The sequence below is a fragment of the Oncorhynchus clarkii genome, chromosome 16 (genome assembly GCF_045791955.1).
Source record: "Oncorhynchus clarkii lewisi isolate Uvic-CL-2024 chromosome 16, UVic_Ocla_1.0, whole genome shotgun sequence".
Classification (NCBI taxonomy): Eukaryota; Metazoa; Chordata; class Actinopteri; order Salmoniformes; family Salmonidae; genus Oncorhynchus; species Oncorhynchus clarkii.
The window spans coordinates 17,354,343-17,374,392 of NC_092162.1; the positions used below are offsets into that span (position 1 = coordinate 17,354,343).

Sequence of the window (20,050 nt, forward strand, 5' to 3'; positions counted from 1 at the left end):
TGACCCGTATGACGTTCCTATTCCCGCGACAAGAATCCACATCAGTCGAGCACAGAAGTGTGTGATCTCCAGTCATATCAGCGGTTACTGTGGAAGAAAGGAGAGGTGGAGAACACTGGCCACTATCAACGGACATTGGGACTCGCCGTGAACAAGCGCTTTTTTTGGGGTGCACTGTAACCCTCTTGAGCAATGGCATCAATAGATCGATCAAAGGGAACGTGTGAGTATTGTCTCGCCTTTTTTATTACGATTTAACATCCGTAGATTATATATATCGTACGGTGATGGTGATAGTAGAGTTTCCAATACAGCCTCTTGATTGTGTGTGCAAGGAGACAGATGCAGACAAGGTTGAGAATGTAAAATAAGCAACACGCTCCGTGGATACAGCCATGTTGTACAGATTGCACAACAAATGACCACGGAAAAGAACGGCACAATAAGTATTGATTCATTATCAGCTGCAAGTGAACATACAATAAATTAGCAGTATCTTAAAGGAGACGCGCGCGTGTTTTGACAACATCAGCACCACCTCAAATGGATGGAGTTGTCATCTGATCTTGGCGACAGAAATCGCCCAACTTCAAGCGCCACGTAGGTGAGGGATGCATGCTCATACGATATTTTCAATAGACGATCAAACCATTTTCTCAAGGTAAATGTCGATTACATAAGCAAAATTGTATAGCTTGCAATTCAATTGTCAAAACTGTGCAGGTTTATTTAATTAGACCACTGATTTAGTAGCCTAGACCAATTACAATTCTATACCAATACATCAATTAAGATAGTGTTGTGTTATTCTGGAAAAGCAAGGAACATTTGCACTATGTGGGAAGGAGTTTAGGCATGGGGGCCCGCCTGCCTGTTGACTTTTGGTGTAGATCGACTTTTGCTCTCCAGTTATCTCAGAAATGTTTGGTTGGCTATAGGACAACCATAGCATGATGACGTGCAACCGGGTGATCTTGGGATGGAATCAGTCTAATGGAAAACCACAGTAGCAACATCTGGACTGAAACCTAAAGGGGAATGTGACATGACACAAGGTTTCATTGGATAGGCAATGACGTTTATTCTGAGGTGAGTGAAAGGCAATGCATTTTTTTTATTTATCTTGGATAGGCCTAAACTCACAACTGTGCATGTAATACCGGCATATACTTTACCCTTTACCTAAAGAGGAAATATAATTTGTCTACTTGTGGGATATTATGTTTGAGTCTTTCTGGTGTCGGGGGAAGCAGGTAGCGTATCAGTTAAGAGTGTTGGGCCAGTAACCGAAAGGGCACTTGTTCGAATACCTGAGCCGACTAGGTGGAAAAATCTGCCGATGTGCCCTTGAGCAATGCACTTAACCCTAATTGCTCATGTAAGTCGCTCTGGATAAGAGTGTCTGCTAAATGACCTCAATGTAAATTTAGTCATTGAGGAAGCCTGTATAAAATGGCTAGCATGATGACAAATTCAATCACAGTACTGAGGCGCTTTAGGGGGATACGAGGTTGCCTTGAGAGGATAAATTATTATTGTCCAGTGGAGTGGACTGGACAGTTGGCTGCAGTGTGGCAATGAAGAGTGAACAGCGCCATGGTGCTGAAATTCATCCGCATCGCTTTGCGGAAATGTAAAGGGTTTAAATAGGACTTTTCAGAAGAGAGAGAAGGAGGGATTGTTGAGTTCATCTCGACTGTAGGTTGTGCTTATATTGGGGTTTGGGTTCTCTGACAACCCAGGTCCTTGTGTATTGGTCGTCATGTATACAACTACCACCACTCTAACCTGTTCCCCCTGCAGACCCTTGTGTTGTCGCTTATGCTCTGTTCAGTGTTCACGCCAGGGCCTAAGCCTGACTTGATTACTTCGCTCTCCATTTGCAGTACTACTGTACTGCTGGGCCCGCTGGGGCCTGTCCATCTGTGTGCAGTTGCTTATTTAAGGGACTGAATCACTTTGTGTGTTAGCCTACCTGCTAATCACCAGCCACATAACTACTGTAGCCTCTAACGGGGCTGTTAATGTGTCTCTCAGTTAACCATGTTGTTTTTCTTTTCTCAACCCTAAATTGGATTGTGGGAGCATCTCAGCTTGTTTCTGACGTCTTATGTTAAGTGTTGTGTTTGCGCTGTAATTAGTGCAGAACAGTGGAGCTGAGGTACTTGTTAGTAGGTTGTTAGTATGTCCATTTTGAGGCTTTACTGCTTCCTTTAAGGAAAGCAAAGCACAGACATGCTGCACAGCAGAAGACCAACCAGGAGTACATAGGGAACCATGGGGAGAAGGATGTACAGTATCTCCACACCACTGACAACCGCTGGGACACGTATTTACCAGTTACATCATCATGTGTGAAAGGGATAAGGCCATTTGCTGGTCCAGACCAATTTTGCCCTATCCGAGGTCCCATAGGACACAAATCTCTCCAGTTTCTGTCTTGTCTGGCGTTTTATGGGTCACCCATAATCAGAGGTCCAACCTATCAAGCAGACGATTTTGCTTCAGTCGATTAATTAAGACTGTTGGCGCTGCATTGTGCTGTCCGACCTTCACCAAGTGGGTTTAGCCTAGGGAACTCACCATCTCCTTTCTCTCTACTGGTGACGAATGGGGATTGAGCGGTTTGGCACCATACTGTTGGAATGCTGAATAGAAGAGTGTTTCTCTCTGAGAGGTAACCCGCCGAGGGAGAGTAATGCGTTGAATTAGCTGGTTTAACCAAGTGGAATCGAATTGGTCTGGAAATTGCAGTTTCTCTTCCCTATCGTCGGAGTCAACTCTTTCCTTTAGAATTCAAACTTTTTTGGCAATCTGTGAGGGCCGGTGTGGTGCAGGTTTTTGTTCCAGTCAGGCAGTATCACACCTCATTCTACCAATCTAACAACTACTTTTCAATCAAGACTTCTTTAGAATTGGAACACCCAGTACTAGGAGTGGGCAGTCTTACCCACATAGGCTTGGTGTAGATGCAGGCTCTTTTGTTCCAGCTTTTCAATCCAAACTTTGATTAGTTGAATCAGAGGCGTCACCTCTTGCCCCTCTCACCTACACCCATACTGCAGCGAGATCTACCTCTGCAAAGCCAACCACCAGAGAGTATACCTGAGTGATGTGTCTTTAATACAGCCAGTACCTGCAAGACTGCCTAGCCTAGCACACTGGCATATTGAGGTCATCCATCTCCGTCTATGTTCTCCACACCTGAGACCTGCATTCCTTCCACCTTTGGGCTCTCTGCTTAGCTATGCATGTGTAGTAACTTCATAAGCATGACTGAAGTACCCCTCACTACCAACCAAGAAACAGCCCTAACGTGACTCACGGCATAGCCTGCCCATGTATATAAAACAAATTCTATGTCTCACCCAGTGTCTTTCCAACGATGTGTCACTCATTTCTGCCTAGCCCATTCGACACTGATGCTGCTGGACATTTATGTAAGCCACTCACACTCTGACACATTTAGCTGATGATGAGGGAGGAGAGAGAGCAGGAACCCTGCTACATGATGGAATATTCATGGCCTGCTTTTAAGGGTTGCGAGGGGTGATTGAAGGAGAGACGGAGAGAGACAGAGAGAGGGAGAGAGATGGAGAGACAGAGAGAGAGAGAGCCTGAAGTTGTGCACTGATCTCTTCTCCTTCCTTCAAAAGTAGCCTACTGTATAACAACACACCTGGCAAATCTATTAAGTAGGTTGGATTCTTTCTACGGCCCATTTCTTCTCTCTCCCTTTGTGTTTCAGACTTGAACCCGAGGTGACCCAGCATAAACGTCTCTTCCTTTGATCTAGTCCAGGTCGGGGGAGTTTTCCGGCTATTGTCTAAGTCAGAAAAGTGCAGCGTTAATTTGTAGGTTGCGTTAATGTTCAAACAGGTTTTGACCATAAAATGGCACATCACTTCGGTTAAGTTGTGAGAGAAGGAGGAGCATTCTCTCTCAAGTTCAGTCTGATGAATATTGGGGAAACAATCACCATGTTAGCCCAGGGTCATTGCTAGTGTCATTGCTAGCTCCTCCCCAAAGCTTTATCAACTACCAACTGCTTCTCTTACTGACTGTCAATCATTAATTCCAAACATCAAAATCATCCACTCAAACAGACAAGCACCAGAATCCAATTAACCATAATAGATCCTTAGGCGTGGCTACTGAGGGGAAATTGAAATGCATGGTGCTTTTTGAAGTATGACGGATTCTACTGTTTGTTTGATGACTAGCCGACACAAGTGTAGCCGGGTGCTTGACTTAATATGAGCACAGCAAATAGCAGCCACACGTAGAGCCGACTGTTGTTTCCCAAAAACACAATAGTGTGCAACCAGCTAGCACATACAGTTTGCACTACTGTGCTTTTCACTGCAACACATACACAGAGTGGAAAAAACATTAGGAACACCTACTCTTTACATGACATGGACTGAGCAGGTGAATCCAGGTGAAAGCTATGATCCCTTATCGAGGTCACTTGTTAAATCCACATCAATCACTGTCGATGGAGGGGAGGAGACAGTTTAACGAAGGATTTTTAAGCCTTGAGACGTGGATTGTGTGTGTATGCCATGCAGAGGGTGAATGGGCAAGACAAAACATGTAAGTGCCTTTGAATGGGGTCTGGTAGTAGGTGCCAGGTGCACCAGTTTGTGTCAAGAACTGCAGTGCTGCTGGGTTTTTCACGCTCAACAGTTTTTTGTGTGTATCAATAATGGTCACCCACCCAAAGGACATCCAGCCAACTTGACACAACTGTTGGAAGCATTAGAGTCAACATGGCCCAGCATCCCTGTGGAACGCTTTCAACACCTTGTAGAGTCCATGCCCCGACAAATTGAGGTTGTTCTGAGGGCAAAACGGGAAGGTTGCAACTCAATATTGGGAAGGTGTTCCTAATGTTTGGTATAGTCAGTGTAGACGTTAGCCAGAGAGCTGTTAGCCAGAGAGCTCCCGTTTCTAATGCAAAGCTTTCCCAGTGCTTCGCTTGATATGAGCACAACAAATATCTGTCATGTCCAGCCAATTTGCTTCCCCAAGAGCATTTTACCCATTTAGGATCATCATCATTATCACCTTCTATGCCTCGAGACTTGGTGCTACAATGTTTCCAAATGAGAGGTCAAATTTAAAGCAGTGACCACATTAAGAATGTTTAAGTACAGTTTTGTTCTCTGACCTCTGGCAGGTTACAAGAGCCGGAAACGGTATATTGCAACACATACCTGCCTCTCTAATGTTCCTCCATTCTCTCTTTCTTTCTCTCTCTCTCCCTCTTCTATGTCCATTCCCCTTCTCTCTTTCTTTTCTGTCTGTCCCTCTCTCTCTCTATACCCCCGTTCCTTCTCCCCCTTTTATTCCTTCCCTCTCTCTATATCCCGGCTTCTGTTTTTCACCTCTCTTTTCTCCCCCTCCCTCCTTTCCTCTCTCTTTCGTCTTGTCTCTGTTATGTAACATAACATAGTCTGTGTGGAGACAGAGGCGGTGACCCCGCTTGACAATATTTTGACAGCCAGACAAAAGGTAGGGCTTGGCACTGGCATCTGCCCTGTGTCTGAGCTCCTCCATCAGAGCGCTTGCTTCAGGTGAATCTCTGCTCTGACTTATTCGTTCTGGAAGGAAGGGGCCTCACCTTTCCATCCCTATTTGTTTGCTCCTCTCAATAAGAAGCAACTCCACTGCTTGTCCAAGCTGTTTTGATAACTCTGCACACAGACAGACTACTTCCCTATCGGATCCACTCTATTTGGCGGTTGCTAGTTAGTCAGACAGTGTTAGTGTGGGTTTGTGTCAATGTGACATATCGTTTCCTTGATGTTGCTGAGGCGTTGTGTGAGCGTTGGGACGGGAAGGTACATGGTCTCTGTTCTGTTCCTTTAGTGTAGAGAACACCTGGTTCAATTGGTGACGGACTGGGAAAGAGTGATGCAACTGAATTGAAATGGGACCTCTCTCTCTCTACCCACTCAAGGCACTAAGCCCGACCATGGAGGCGTAATGTAATATGAGAGAGAGAGAGAGAGAGAGAGGGAGAGAATTTGATAGAGAGAAACTATGAGAGAGAGAGGATTTGATAGAGAGCAGGCTGTGTGTGTGTGCTGTAAGAGAGAGAAGGAAAGAGTGTGTGGGAGAGAAAAAGATAGTGAGAGAGAGAGTGTGTTGTGTGAGGGAGTTTGCTTTAGGCCCCTATTCACCCTGGGGATTTACAGGGTTCTTTTTGTGTCTCGAAAAACCAGGTTACCCACTTGCCTGTCACTTGGTGCTGTGCTGGACTGCCTTAATTCCCCCAGGTGGCACTAAAAATAACCACTAATGCTCTGAGAATGCCCCGGCTGCCTCGTTTGGCTGGAAAACCCTCTTTCCTTCTACTGACGTCTTCAACGTTAGCAGCGCCATGACAGCTATTGTTAACAGTCCTAATCCTGCTGCAACCAAAGCATCACAGCCCTGCATGTGAAATATACCACGAGGAAGTACAAACAAATAGATAGTTAGACAACACAGCGGCACGTTTCATTGAACAAGAAACTATCTCGCTCTTCAAATGAGGCCCAACTAATATACTGGGCGGTAAATTGACTCGGAGGCACCGAAAATCGTTTTTGGCCGTAACAGAGCTCACACGGCCAATATATTTCCTATAAATATCTTCCAAAAAAGGCCAGCTGAGGAAACAGTGATGTGCTAGCTGCTAAGATGCATTGTTGGTATCTGGAGAGAACAGAGATTGAGAGGAAGCTGAGACATGTCTTTGAACTCCATTTGTTGCAGTCTTTTGTTCGAGCGGAGGGGAGTCTAAACTGGGCCTCTCTCTCTTTGTGCCTCCTAGCTGAGTCAGTCTTTGATGCTCCTAACTACTGACACTGGCAGTTTTGTTGTTTTGCTGACATTGGTTGAGGGTAAGTGGAAAAAAAACAATATCTGGATCGGCTTGGAAGGGTTCTTTCCTGCAGTGCAGTATGGTCACTGCCCATGGTCTTGAATCTATGTGACTGTGTTCACATGTGATTATTGGGTTTCAGTTACCCCTAAATGACTTGTTCAGGACCTACTTTATACTTTTACTATTAAAGGGACAATCTGCGATTCTTACTTACATTTCTGGACTTTTCAGTTAATGATATAGCCATGGTTCTTGAAGAATATAGCTTATACTATAAATACAAAAGTATGTGGACAGCCCTCAAATGTATGGATTTGGCTTTTTCAGCCACACCCGTTGCTGACAGGTGTATAAAATTGAGCACACGGCCATGCAATCTCCATAGACAAACATTGGCAGTAGATTGTCCTTACTGGATACTGACCAGGACTTCCTGTGAGTTTTAGAATTTATTTGAAGATTCTTCTATTGATTTTCAAATCAATCCACGATTATGCACCCCAACACATATCAGACATGCTTTTAAGTTATGTACCCAGTAGGTCCTCTGGAACGGGCCTTCTAACTATCCCAAAGCCTAGGACTAAGTGGCATGGACAGGCTTTTCCTTTCTTTCTTTTTGCTTTTTATTTTGAATTATTTAAAACATTTTTATCCTCTTATGTTTGTTGTGTAGTAAATCTTTTAGTTATTTGACTTTGTTAGTTTTCTACTTTGAAGTGCTTTGTTGCATTCATGTCTGAAATGTGCTATATATACTGAACAAAAATATAAACGCAACATGTAAAGTGTTGGTCCCATGTTTCATGAGCTGAAATAAATGATCTCAAATGTTCCATTTGCACAAAAAGCTTCCTTTTATCAAGGCACAAGGCGAGACCCAGATGCAGACACAAGAGGCAGATGGTTGGAGTATTAATGTTTATTAATCCAAAGGGGTAAGGCAAGAGAATGGTCGTGGACAGGCAAAAAGGTCCAAACCAGATCAGAGTCTAATAGCTACCGAAGGGCGTGCAGATTCAAGGTCAGGGCAGGCAGGATGATCAGGCAGGCAGGAAAGTAGTCCAGAGTCAGGCAGGGGTCAGAACCAGGAGAACTAGCAACGGGGAAAACCACGCTGGTTGACTTGACTAAACATACAAGACGAAGTGGCACAGAGAGACAGGAAACACAGGGATAAATACAGTGGGGAAAATAAGCAACACCTGGAGGGGGTAGAGACAATCACAGGAACAGGTGAAACAGATCCGGGCGTGACAATTTCTCTCAAATTTTGTGCACAAATTAGTTTACATCCTTGTTAGTGAGCATTTTAATCTTTGTCTAGATAATCCATCCTCCTGACAGGTGTGGCATATCAATAAGCTAATTTAACAGCATGATCATTACACAGGTGCACCTTGTGCTGGGGACAATTAAAGGCCACTCTAAAATGTGCAGTTTTGTCACACAACATAATGCTACAGATGTTTCAAGTTGAGGGGGTATGCAATCGGCATGCTGACTGCAGGAATATCCACCAGAGCTGTTCCCAGAGAACTGAATGTGCATTTATCCACCATAAGCCGCCTCCAAGGTTGTTTTAGAGAATTTGGCAGTACGTCCAACCGACCTCACACCTGCAGGCCACATGTAACCACACCAGCCCAGGACCTCCACTTCCGGCTTCTTCACCTGCAGGATTGTTGAGGAGTATTTCTATCTGTAACAAAGCTCTTTTGTGGGGAAAAAAACTAATTCTGATGGGTGGTGCCTGGCTCCCAAGTGGGAGGGCCTATGCCCTCCCAGGCCCACCCATGGCCACGCCCCTGCCCAGTCATGTGAAATCCATAGATTAGGGCCTAATGAATTCATTTCAATTGACTGATTTCCTTATGTGAACTGTAACTCACAAAATCTTTGAAAAGTGTTGCATGTTGTTTTTAGTTCAATATAAATAATGCTTGATTTGATTTGGTGAGTAATGAACTTAAATTAACAACAAGTGTGTTATTTTGAGCGAGGGGTATGTAGGCCTGTACAAAATGTGTGGAGAGTGCTGAACTGGAACATGCGCAATCATTGCTCCTTAACGAGCCTGTGTTTAACAAGCCTGAGTCTGTGGGTAATAATTGGCTGTCATGCACAGCTCACCGTTCTGTCACTCTAAATAGAAGGTGCCGCCTATTTGTTTAGCCTGCATCCATTCATCTCCCCTGCTATCTCTCTCTTTCCTTTCTCTATCGCGTTTCAGATTTCATCCCTCTCTCTCTCTCTCTTTCTTCCTCTCTTTCTCCTTTTTCTGTGTGTCTCTCTCTCTCTGCGTGTCTGTCTCTCTATCTTTCGATCTCTTTTTTACCTCTGACTTTCTCTGTTATGTGTTTTTCTGTACCTCCAGTTCTTCAGTTTCTTTTCCCTCTCTTGAGTGTTGCTTGTTCTGTGCTCCCTTAGGTCCTTACATCACAGTCTCTCTCTCTCTCAGGTGGCAGCTGTACATCTTTGTCGTTAGCAGAGGCAAGTGACGTCTGTTATTACGTGCCTTCCACTCATTGTCTGCTGAGGACTTGTGTGTGTGTGTGTGTGTGTGTGTGACTGTTTGTTAGTGATGCGCGGGTTGACTCATAGCCCGCAGTGCCCGCGGTTATATCTGTGGGGTGGGCGGTCATAAAATGTTATATATTATTTGAAGGGCGGGTGGATGTGTAGCGGATTGAATAAAGAGAAAACAATGCATGTATACATTTTGTGTGTTAGATCTATAGGATACATTGAGGTTTTTCTTTCATATGTTTTGCTCTGACGTTCGTGCGTAAACCTAAGCTTTAGGGCTTAACTGTACGCAGGCCAAATACACTCCAATTGCCGACTGCTTTTAGGAACTTGGGAAGAAAAAGTTCACGTTGATCCACTGAGGTTAATTCAGGAAGAGAAAAGCTGCAAAACGGAGAGTAGAAAATACAAAGGGAGGGCTTCAGAACAGTAGCCTCGTGTTTGGAAATATGTTTTTGATGATTGTGAGGTACGATACAAATTCAACAAACTTCAAATATGGCAGGTAAAGGGAACTGTACTGGACAAATGGGTTAAATGGAAAAGTAATTGAAATCTGGACACTGACTGTTGGTCTAACCTCTCACATACCCTAATATAATATTAACTCATGCAGAATTAAGCAGTTTGTGAAGTAAAATGATACACCAAATGTACATGTTGACTCTAGAACAGGAGGGGAGATATGATTGATTTATTTCAGCAACTTGAGAGAATGAATGCGTGGATTGGGACCGTCTGCAAAGGTATTAGTATTTCAACCACATAAAACATGCATCCAAGCCAAACTGAAATCTTATCTGAAACATATTGGGTCATTTTCATAGCTTTAAATTCCCTTAACTGGACAAATTGATGTAATTTGGAAATTGTGCACTGAAAATATTTCCTGTTTTTTATTAATTATTGCATTTTCTCCCCGGTCCCTTGACGTCTTTGCCGTGCGAGAGAAGCAGAGATGAAAGCAAGAACTTTACCAATGTCAACTAGATTAAAGCATTCATAATGATGAATGACATATTTTCTGCTAAGCAAGGGTTTATTTAGTATTCTAGGGCAACAAGTAATGACAGCTGCATGTATCTAATTACAGGCAAGTTGACTAACAAATAGCCTACAGCACATTTGTGGGTTAGGGTCAATTGCAGGCCTCAGATTTTCACTTCATCACATATAGTCGGGCGGTTGCGGATGAACAAACAGCTGACCCCCGCATCACTACTGTGTGCGTCTCTGTGCTTGTGTGTGCACGCGCATGCACGTCTTCATAGTGTCAACAGTCCGCTGTGTACAAGTGACATTCAGCTTAACTCTCTCCCTGAGCTCCATTCTTTTATCTCCAACTAGAATGGAGAGACAGTCCTCCTCTTTTCCCAGTCACCTTCTTACAGCCCTTCTTCTAGTTTGGCTGTGTTTCCATCATCTCTTCACCCACTCTCCTCCCCCTTCCTCCAGTCTGTGAGGAGATGAGCAGAGCGTCACAGGGATGGTGGTGGGGTGAGAAGAGGGGGGGCCTCTGTCCTCTGCCAAGGACACCCCATGCTTTTCATTAGAGTAATGGACTAATGCCTTGAGAGAGAGGAACATGTGTGCACACACTCTGAGACACACACAACTTGGCTGTGTTTACACAGGCAGCCCAATTATGATCTTTTGCCCAATTTATTGGCAAAAGATCAGACCTAATTGGGCAAAAGATCAATAAAAGTGCAAAAAAATCTGAATCGGGCTGCCTGTGTAAACGCAGCTGTGTTTCTCTATCAAACCTATACAGACGCTGACATAGACACACACACACACAGAGAGTGAGAGAGAGCAATATTGCTTACGTTCATCAAATATTCCTCGTGATCCAACCCACTGCTTTCACACTCATCTTTTTCTCAGCTGCTGGTCCAGGCTGAGAGGAGAGTAAGACATGTGCTGTATTCATTATTCTGAATGTCATAGCAGTGAATGCCATAGCACTGAAAGTCAGTTCAATCACACATATCGTTATTGATTGACTAATCAACACGGTCTCATTTATCATCGTTCTGCAACAATATCCCTCAGAGTTTGCAATGGATTTCACATGACTGGGCAGGGGCGCAGCCATCAGTGGGACTGGGAGGGCTTAGGCCCACCAACTTGCGAGACTGGCCCACCCACTGGGGAGCAAGGCCCAGCCAATCAGAATTAGTTTTTCCCCACATAAGGGCTTTATTACAGACAATCCTGTAAGTGAAGAAGCCGGATGTGGAGGTACTGGGCTGGCATGGTGACACGTGGTCTGCAGTTGTGAGGCCGGTAGGACTTGCTGCCAAATTCTCTAAAACGTTGGAGGCGGCTTATGGTAGAGAAATGAACATTCAATTCTCTGGCAACATCTCTGGTGGACATTCCTGCACTCAGCATGGCAATTGTGCGCTCCCTCAACTTGGGACATCTGTGGCATTGTGTTGTGTGACAAACTGCACATTTTAGAGTGTATTTTTATTGGCCCCAGCACAAGGTGCATTTGTGTAATGATCATGCTGTTTAAACAGCTTCTTGACATGCCATACCTGTCAGGTGGACGGATTATCTTGGAAAAGGAGAAATGCTCATTAACAGGGATTTGAGAGAAATAAGCTTTTGTGTGTATGGAACATTTCTGGGATCTTTTATTTCAGCTCATAAAACATGGGACCAACACTTTACATGTTGCGTTTATATTTTTGTTCAGTATAGTTGACCTGGTTAGCACTGTACTACAGATGTAGGATCTTAATTTGAGCCACTTTTCTACAGCAGTAATATAATCCTGCAGCAACAGGAATTATTTTGTGGATTATAATTAATGGACCTTTTTGTAGGGGTTGATACATTTTTCATTAGGGCAAATCAAGGTCTGAAATGTCAAAGTTGAAATTCTAAACTTTAGAAGCCTTTTTAAAACTCAAATACACTACATGTTTGCATTTCTCAGCAACAAAAGGGTGATCAAATTAAGATCCTACATCTGTAGTTGATCTGGGATGAACACAACATGGGCATGTAGAAAAGGCTTTTAGTGGTGTATGTGTGTCTATGTAGCGACCCTGAAGACTGCACAGCTCTACTTCACTTCTACATCACACACTCTTCTTCTCTGCGTGATTCTGGTCCTCACTATCTCATCCTTCCGTCTTGTCTCTTCTTTCAGTGACGTGCGGTGAGGTCGGTGGCAGGGTAAGCACGGGCTATTATCAACGCCAAATTTACTCAAAAATAAAGCTTGATGAATCCCAAGTTCACCATACAACAGATAGCTCCAACAACCAGAGTGACATAGGCTATTAACAAAAATGTACAAACAATTTTAACCAAATGTGAATACCAACGTAGCCAAGATACACAAGCGGTCGCCTACGATGGCATCATATTTCAATTTCATCCAACCAAAATGTCACACTGATTAACTCAGGTCACCCATAGTCTGATGTAGCATCCAGAGTTACAACTGAAAGGCACTAAAAGACCAATATATGGACACAGTTAATTGGGAAAAATTGCAACACAAACTCCATAGCCTTTCACAATGGATTTACAATTCTTCCAATGATCATGGCTATTCTGTGCCACTAGTGTAAAGTGAAGTAGCTAGTTACCTAGCTGTATAGCTAATCAGATGTGTGGCTTTCAGATCACAGACATCAGAAATGTAACACAACTTAAAGGATACATATAGTCATAGCTCGTTACAACTAAATAGCTAGGCGATAAACCAATGAATGGCGCAGTCAGCTAGCTAACAAGCTAGCTACACTAGCTAGCTAGTAGCTGCTCTTTGCAACGCGGGTGTATTTACAGCTTTTCTTTATTAGATTATCACTGGGTAACCACTGCCTTCCCTGCCTACCCTGACTGCACGTCACTGATCTTTTCCAAGTAGCAATCGTTCACTCCAGTATTTATGCCTTCTGTGCATGTGGGCTGTGCTCGGTGGCCTTGATGTTGCTCCGTAACGACTGAGCAGTGGAAATCATGGGGAGGGCGTGTTTCACTGTGATCCTTCCTGGGTAAAGCCTCTGACTCACTACTGTGTGTGTGCGGGGGAGGGGGGGTGCACTCGTGTGTGTGTGTGTGTGTGTTTGCCCAAGTTTGATGGACAGCTAAATGTGGCAGGCGTAGGAAGGAGGGGGGCGGGGTGGTGATTGGATGAAGAAAGACATAAAAAAAAACAGACCAAAATCTCATTGTTTTCTCTTTGCACTTGGAGACTGCTGTAGACTTTGAGCTAGCCTTGAGAAGGAGGGACTGCACTGCTAATAATGAGGAGATTAATGTATTTTGTGGGAAAGTTGTCATTGAAACTTGGTGCTGAGAGTAATTCCCCCTCCTTGGGGGGGTATGATGAACTTTTCCGCTGGAGCTGCGGGTCCCCGCTCAGTACGACAGGGGGGATGACTGAGATGGAGGGAGGAAGGGAGGGAAGGCGATGCAGAGCCAGGCTCCCACAGGTTCGGGAGAAAGAGAAGGAGAGGGAGAGAAAGATAATTAGAGAGAGAGGGGGAAGAAGAGAGAGGAAAGAGAGACAGAAAGAAGAGGCGAGAGAAAGAGAAAGAGAGAAAGAGAGAGAGAGCTCATTGTCCACCCCCTGCTCCCTCTATCAATCTAATGGGTGACAACCGCCTCTACATCCTCACACAAACCCCCTACACACACACAGCTCGAGGCTGCATTTTGCCAGGCTGCCTACGCCGATGCGGAGGGATGAATCATGGCATGGAATGGAATGGCACAGCATGACGTGGTGGCTGTGCATTGTTAACACAGTACAGTTTGGTACAGTTAGAGTACTGACATCCTGTATGGGACAACACAGCTGATATCAGACTGTAGATACACGGGGGACATGGTGTAGGTCAAGTAGCTATGCACCTGAATTCCAATCGGACAAAACAGTACAGAGACAAAAACCTGGTAAAAACGGTGTGCAGGTGAGGTTGGTGGAGCGCTGCATATGGAGTGTAAACAAAACCAAAACATGTTTTTAGAAACCTTATTTACATACTGTAAGTATTTAGATCCTTTGCGATGAGACTCAAAATTGAGCTCAGATGCATCCTGTTCCCATTGAACATCCTTGAGATGTTTCTACAACTTGATTGTAGTCCACCTGTGGTAAATTCATTTGATTGGACATGATTTGAAAAGGCACACGCCTGTCTATATAAATGATGTCCCACAGTTGACAGTGCATGTGAGCAAAAACAAAGCCACGAAGGAATTGTCTATAGAGCTCCGAGACAGGATTGTGTTGAGGCACAGATCTGAGGAAGAGTACCTCATTCTTAAATGGAAGAAATTTGCAACCACCAAGATTCTTCCCAGAGTTGGGCACCCGGCCAAACTGAGCAATCGGGGGAGAAGGGCCTTGGTCAAGGAGGTGACCGAGAACCCGATGGTCACTCTGACAGAGCTCCAGAGTTCCTCTGTGGAGATGGGAGAACCTTCCAGATGGACAACAATCTCTGCAGCACTCCACCAATCAGGTCTTTATGGTAGAGTGTCCAGACAGAAGCCACTCTTCAGTAAAAGGCACATGACAGCCCGCTTGGAGTTTGTCAAAAGCACCTAAAGGACTCTCGGACCATGAGAAACAAGATTCGCTGGTCTGATGAAACCAAGATTTAACTCTTTAGCCTGAATGCCAAGAATCACGACTGGAGGAAACCGGGCACCATCCCTACGGTGAAGCATGGTGGTGGCAGCATCATGCTGTGTGCTTATTTTTCATTGCAGGGACTGGGAGACTAGTCAGGATCGAGGGAAAGGTGAACTTAGCTAAGTACAGAGAGATCCTTGATGAAAACCTGCTCCAGGGCGGTCTGAACCTCAGACTGGGGTGAATACAGGTGTGCTAAATACAGGTGTAGCATCATACCCAAGAAACCTGTAATTGCTGCCAACGGTGCTTCAAAACAGTACTGAGTAAAGGGTCTGAATACTTATGTTGTCACGCCCTGGTCTTAGTATATAGTGTTTTCTTTATTATTTTGGTTAGGCCAGGGTGTGACATGGGTTTATTATGTGGTGTGTTTTGTCGTGGGTGATTGTTCCTGTCTCTGTGTTTGTTTGCACCAGATAAGGCTGTTTAGGTTTTCACGTCACGTTTCTTGTTTTGTTAGTTTGTTCATGTGTAGTTTCTTTATTAAAGAGCCATGAATCAAAATAACCACGCTGCATTTTGGTCCGATCCCTGCTACACCTCCTCTTCAGAGGAACAGGAGAAAGGAAACCGTAACATATGTAAATGTGATATTTCATTTTTTTTTTTTTTATTAATTTGCAAACATTTCTAAAAAACAGTATTTGCTTTGTCGTTATGGGGTTTTGTGTGTAGATTGATGAGGGGAAAAAAACATTTTAGAATACATTTTAGAATAAGGCTGTAGTGTAACAAAATGTGGCAAGAGTCAAGGGGTCTGGATGCTTTCCGAATACACTGTATATGAAAACCACAAAACAAACATAAGTACACAAAAAAAGTTTTTTCAATCAGTTAAACAAAGCATATTAATTATAATTGTACATGATATACTCAAAAATGAGAAACTATGTTTGATTATGTGTGTATGTGTGAGAGACTACATGGAGGGGATTATTGGAGAGTTTGGTCCATCAGGCTGACAATGTGAAGATAAGAATTCCATAGTCTGCTACCTCTGTATCTGATAGAGAATTGACTGTGAGGTGCGGCAGTGGGGAGGGTGAAGGTTATCGAAACGTCTTGTGTTATATAGATGGATTTCAGAATTAACCTGGGAAAATCCATTTGAAGGGTTTAGCGTGACCTCAACAGCAGATATGGTGGCACGTGACCACTTTTGAGGTCTGAAAATGTCAAACATGACACCACCTAACCCAGAATGTAAAGATGTGTATACATGCATGTCTGTCAGGACATATGGGCGTCGTTGTATGCCTGCTTTTTCCATCTCTGCCTTGCATACACACAGTCACACACTCACACGTGCGAGCAAACATATGCCTGCACATACACGTGTGTATACGCGCACATGTACACACACACTACTCACTGGTATCTTAATAGGTTCTCAGTGTGTGTGCTAGTACAGAGCTGGCCATGTCTCTCTAAAAGGAGACTCCTGCCGGGGGAACAGGTGCAGCTGAGGGAGACTGGGTACTACGTGGGCATTAGGCGGGCACATGGTGGCGGGCAGGGTGGCACCCCCCTCTGAGCCCTGGACTGGCCCATTCAGGGTTGTGATGTCTGAATTAGATGTGCCAAGCTTCCGCTGGGTTTTCCCTCTTTGTGCCACTGTTTCACACTAGAGATTCAGAAAAGCGAAGATGTATCTACCTTCTCCAACTACAAACTCTCCCAGTAATTCACACTCACAGTGACTCACTCCCCGAGTTCTTTGATTCTGAATCTATTGCCATTGGAATACATTCAGCTTGACCCATTTGGCTAGGGTTTATCGCTTCCTTCACAAACAATTCATGCCCGGAGACAACACACTACACAGCTTGCATCTTTGTGGAAAAATTACTTTGGAAAGTATGCAAAACCACTGGAGAATGGAGATGCCTTTGTGACCTTTGTGAGATGTCTGAGCTTTTAATAGACAACTTTTAGTTAGTGAAAGAGAAAAAACTAACACTAACTTTTTTTGTAACTTTCAATGTGACTGTTACAATGACCAAGGAAAAAGGGAAAAGTACACACATCCCACTGGTTCAGGTGCTGGACAGAAAAGCAAATGTGAGGAAATGAAGGATGTTTACAACTCTGATATATACCTAAATACATTCTAGTGGGAATGTGAGCAGAGCTTTGCTCACATCCTTCATGTCTTTCCCCAAAATGACTGTCCATGATAAATATAGATCCTCATGTTATGGGATACATATGTTACAGTACGGGAGATTGGGCTAAGTTGAGCCACCCTTGTTTCTAGGAAACCATACACAAAATGTATAATTTGACCAAATATTTAGGAACAGGTAATTTCATTGAGTCTGTGAAGAAGCAAGTTAGGTCAAAAAAACAGATTTTTCACCAAGTCAAATTAATGTATTGTGTTAGTTTCAAATGTATGTTTTCTTCTCAGGCCTAACGCAAGCTGGGATATGAGGTAACAACAGGGCCTATGTTAAAAGTGTTTTTAAAAAGTACAAATCAAATCAAACTTTATTTGTCACATGCGCCAAAGTGTAGACCTTACCGTGGAATGCTTACTTACAAGCCCTTAACCAACAGTGCAGTTCAAGTTAAGTTAAGAAAATATTTATCAAATAAACAAAAGTAAAACATTTGTAACACAATAGCATAACAATAACGAGGCTATACAGGGGTACCGGTACAGAGTCAGTGTGCAGGGGTACAGGTTAGTTGAGATAATTTGTACATGTAGGTAAGGGTGAAGTGACTAAAGTGACTATACAGTCCGGTGGCCATATGATTAATTGTTCAGCAGTCTAATGGCTTGGGGGTAGAAGCTGTTAAGGTGCCTTTTGGTCCAAGACTTGGTGCTCCGGTAGCAGAGAAAACAGTCTATGACTTGGGTGACTGGAGTCTCTGACAATTTTATGGGCTTTCCTCTGACAACGCCTATTACAGTATATAGGTCCTGGATGGCAGGAAGCTCGGCCCCAGTGATGTACTGGGCCGTACGCACTACCCTCTGTAGCGCCTTACGGTCAGATGCCGAGCAGTTGCCATACTAGATGGGGATGCAACCGGTCAGAATGCTCTCGATGGTGCAGCTGTAAAACTTTTTGAGGATCTGGGGACCCATGCCAAATCTTTTCAGCACAATGTTTTTGTTAGGTGTTAAGCCTGTGTTAAAATATGCTTAAAAGTATTAAAAGACAAAAAAGTTATTGTGATTGTGTTGAATTGTGTTTGGGAAATAAAGATAAACATGGTTTTAAAAAGGTAGTGGTAATATTTCATTCAGTATATACATTTGTAGGTGGCTTACCCCATACCCAGGGAAAGTTGTGCCGAGAGACCACTTTTTTTGCGACAAGCTATGTTTCCAAACTGTAATGAACTTTGACTATTTCAAGTGTCATGACGTTGCCCTCTTTGAGTACAGCGAGCACCATCCCCCGCTCTCTGCTTCTACAACCAGACTGCTGTGGTCAGAGGTCATAAATTCCTGAGAAGACCTCATGGACACACAGTTATAGAGAGTAGTTTTTCATGGAGACAAAGGAAATTCTTCCACCTCACAGAATTTGAGGTACGAACAAATTTCATGTTCCAGAGAAAGTGTAAAAGATCGGTGAAGAATCCATCTACGAACTGGTCCGTTTGGCACAACTTGGGAAGCTCAAGAGAGACGATGTGGCCACATTACCATAACGCTGTTTATATAACAGCCTCAGATAGGAGGTTTACATCTAATTGTTGTATAAGATGAATGAGTGAGTATGATACTGTTTGTATAATTGTGTATATGATTGTGGACTGTTTAATGAAGAAAAATACAATTCCCTTTTGATTCAAACTAAATCAGAGGACCGCCCCTGAGCCCAGTTAGGGTCAGACATCCTGGGACAGCCCTCTTCTCCCATTCCGAATAAAACCCAACTTTGAGAAATAATAGTCAGACCAAGCTTACCTCAATTACGAGATGGCTAAAGGTTGTAGAATCTTTTAACCATACCATGTGGTTAAACTCTTAGACTATCGATACCGACAGAATAAGAACAAGTCTTTGATACTAATTACTAGTCTGCAGCTAGGAATTCAGTATCATTGAACGCGAAGAACGACAACCGCCGAAACATCCATTCTATAACGAATGTCACTTTGAACTATCCCCTCTAACCAAGACAGAGAGATGGAGAGAGACGGACAATTCTACAAAATAAAGACTTTTCACCAGCGATCAAGACGACACACTGAGCGTAAATATATATATTGATTGCAATTGTTCCCGAATGAGTGAGCGTTCATGTGTAAAGGATTAGCATTTTAATTGTTATAATTATCACTCTGTAGTGACTTCTTGGTAAAACCCCCACTCCCCTTTTGTCAAACAAGCCGCCATGCCGGGTCAGCCCACTCGGGCACATTCTATCATTTCATGTAACCATATTTACTGTTTGTTTATGCATTTATGTGAATTACTTAGTTAGTAATAAATAAATGATTTAAGACAATTGATGTATGGATGACTCATAGTGAAGACTGTGTTCGTGCAAATAACCAACAATTTACGACGTTTGGAATGAGACTAACGTGAGGTAAAATAAATAAATCATTAATCAGAAGACTATTGATCAGATACGGAAATATCTGAAAGGTTATATTGGGAAATTATAACTTTGTAATCTGAATAATTTCCTTGGTGCCCCAACTTCCTAGTTAATTACAGTTACATGATTATTCAGTTTAATCCAGTAACTAATTACAGAGAAAGTAAAGACACAACACAAGGGATACACAACATCCTGAAATATATGTAGACATCTTTGTTAGAAAGAATATTATATTTCCCTTGACAGAGTGACGCTGAATGTAAAAAAAAAAATGGCTCAACTTACTCCACTCTCCCATATTTGGGATTTACTGAATACCTTACTATTTTACATACACAAATCAGATCTGATCTCAAGAAGAATCGATATCTAACCCCACATAGCAGGCACACCACACAA

The 20,050-nt window shown here is 43.3% G+C and overlaps 1 protein-coding gene across 1 annotated transcript in view; it reads left to right on the forward strand.

The window, feature by feature from the left end:
- Positions 1 to 159: 159 nt before the first annotated feature.
- The window catches only part of LOC139367480 (TANK-binding kinase 1-binding protein 1-like), a 69,447-nt gene continuing 49,556 nt past the window's right edge, over positions 160 to 20,050 (forward strand). The window contains exon 1 of the mRNA XM_071105705.1: positions 160 to 223. The gene's annotated coding sequence lies outside the window, so the exon portion shown is untranslated. The remainder of the gene's footprint in view (positions 224 to 20,050) is intronic.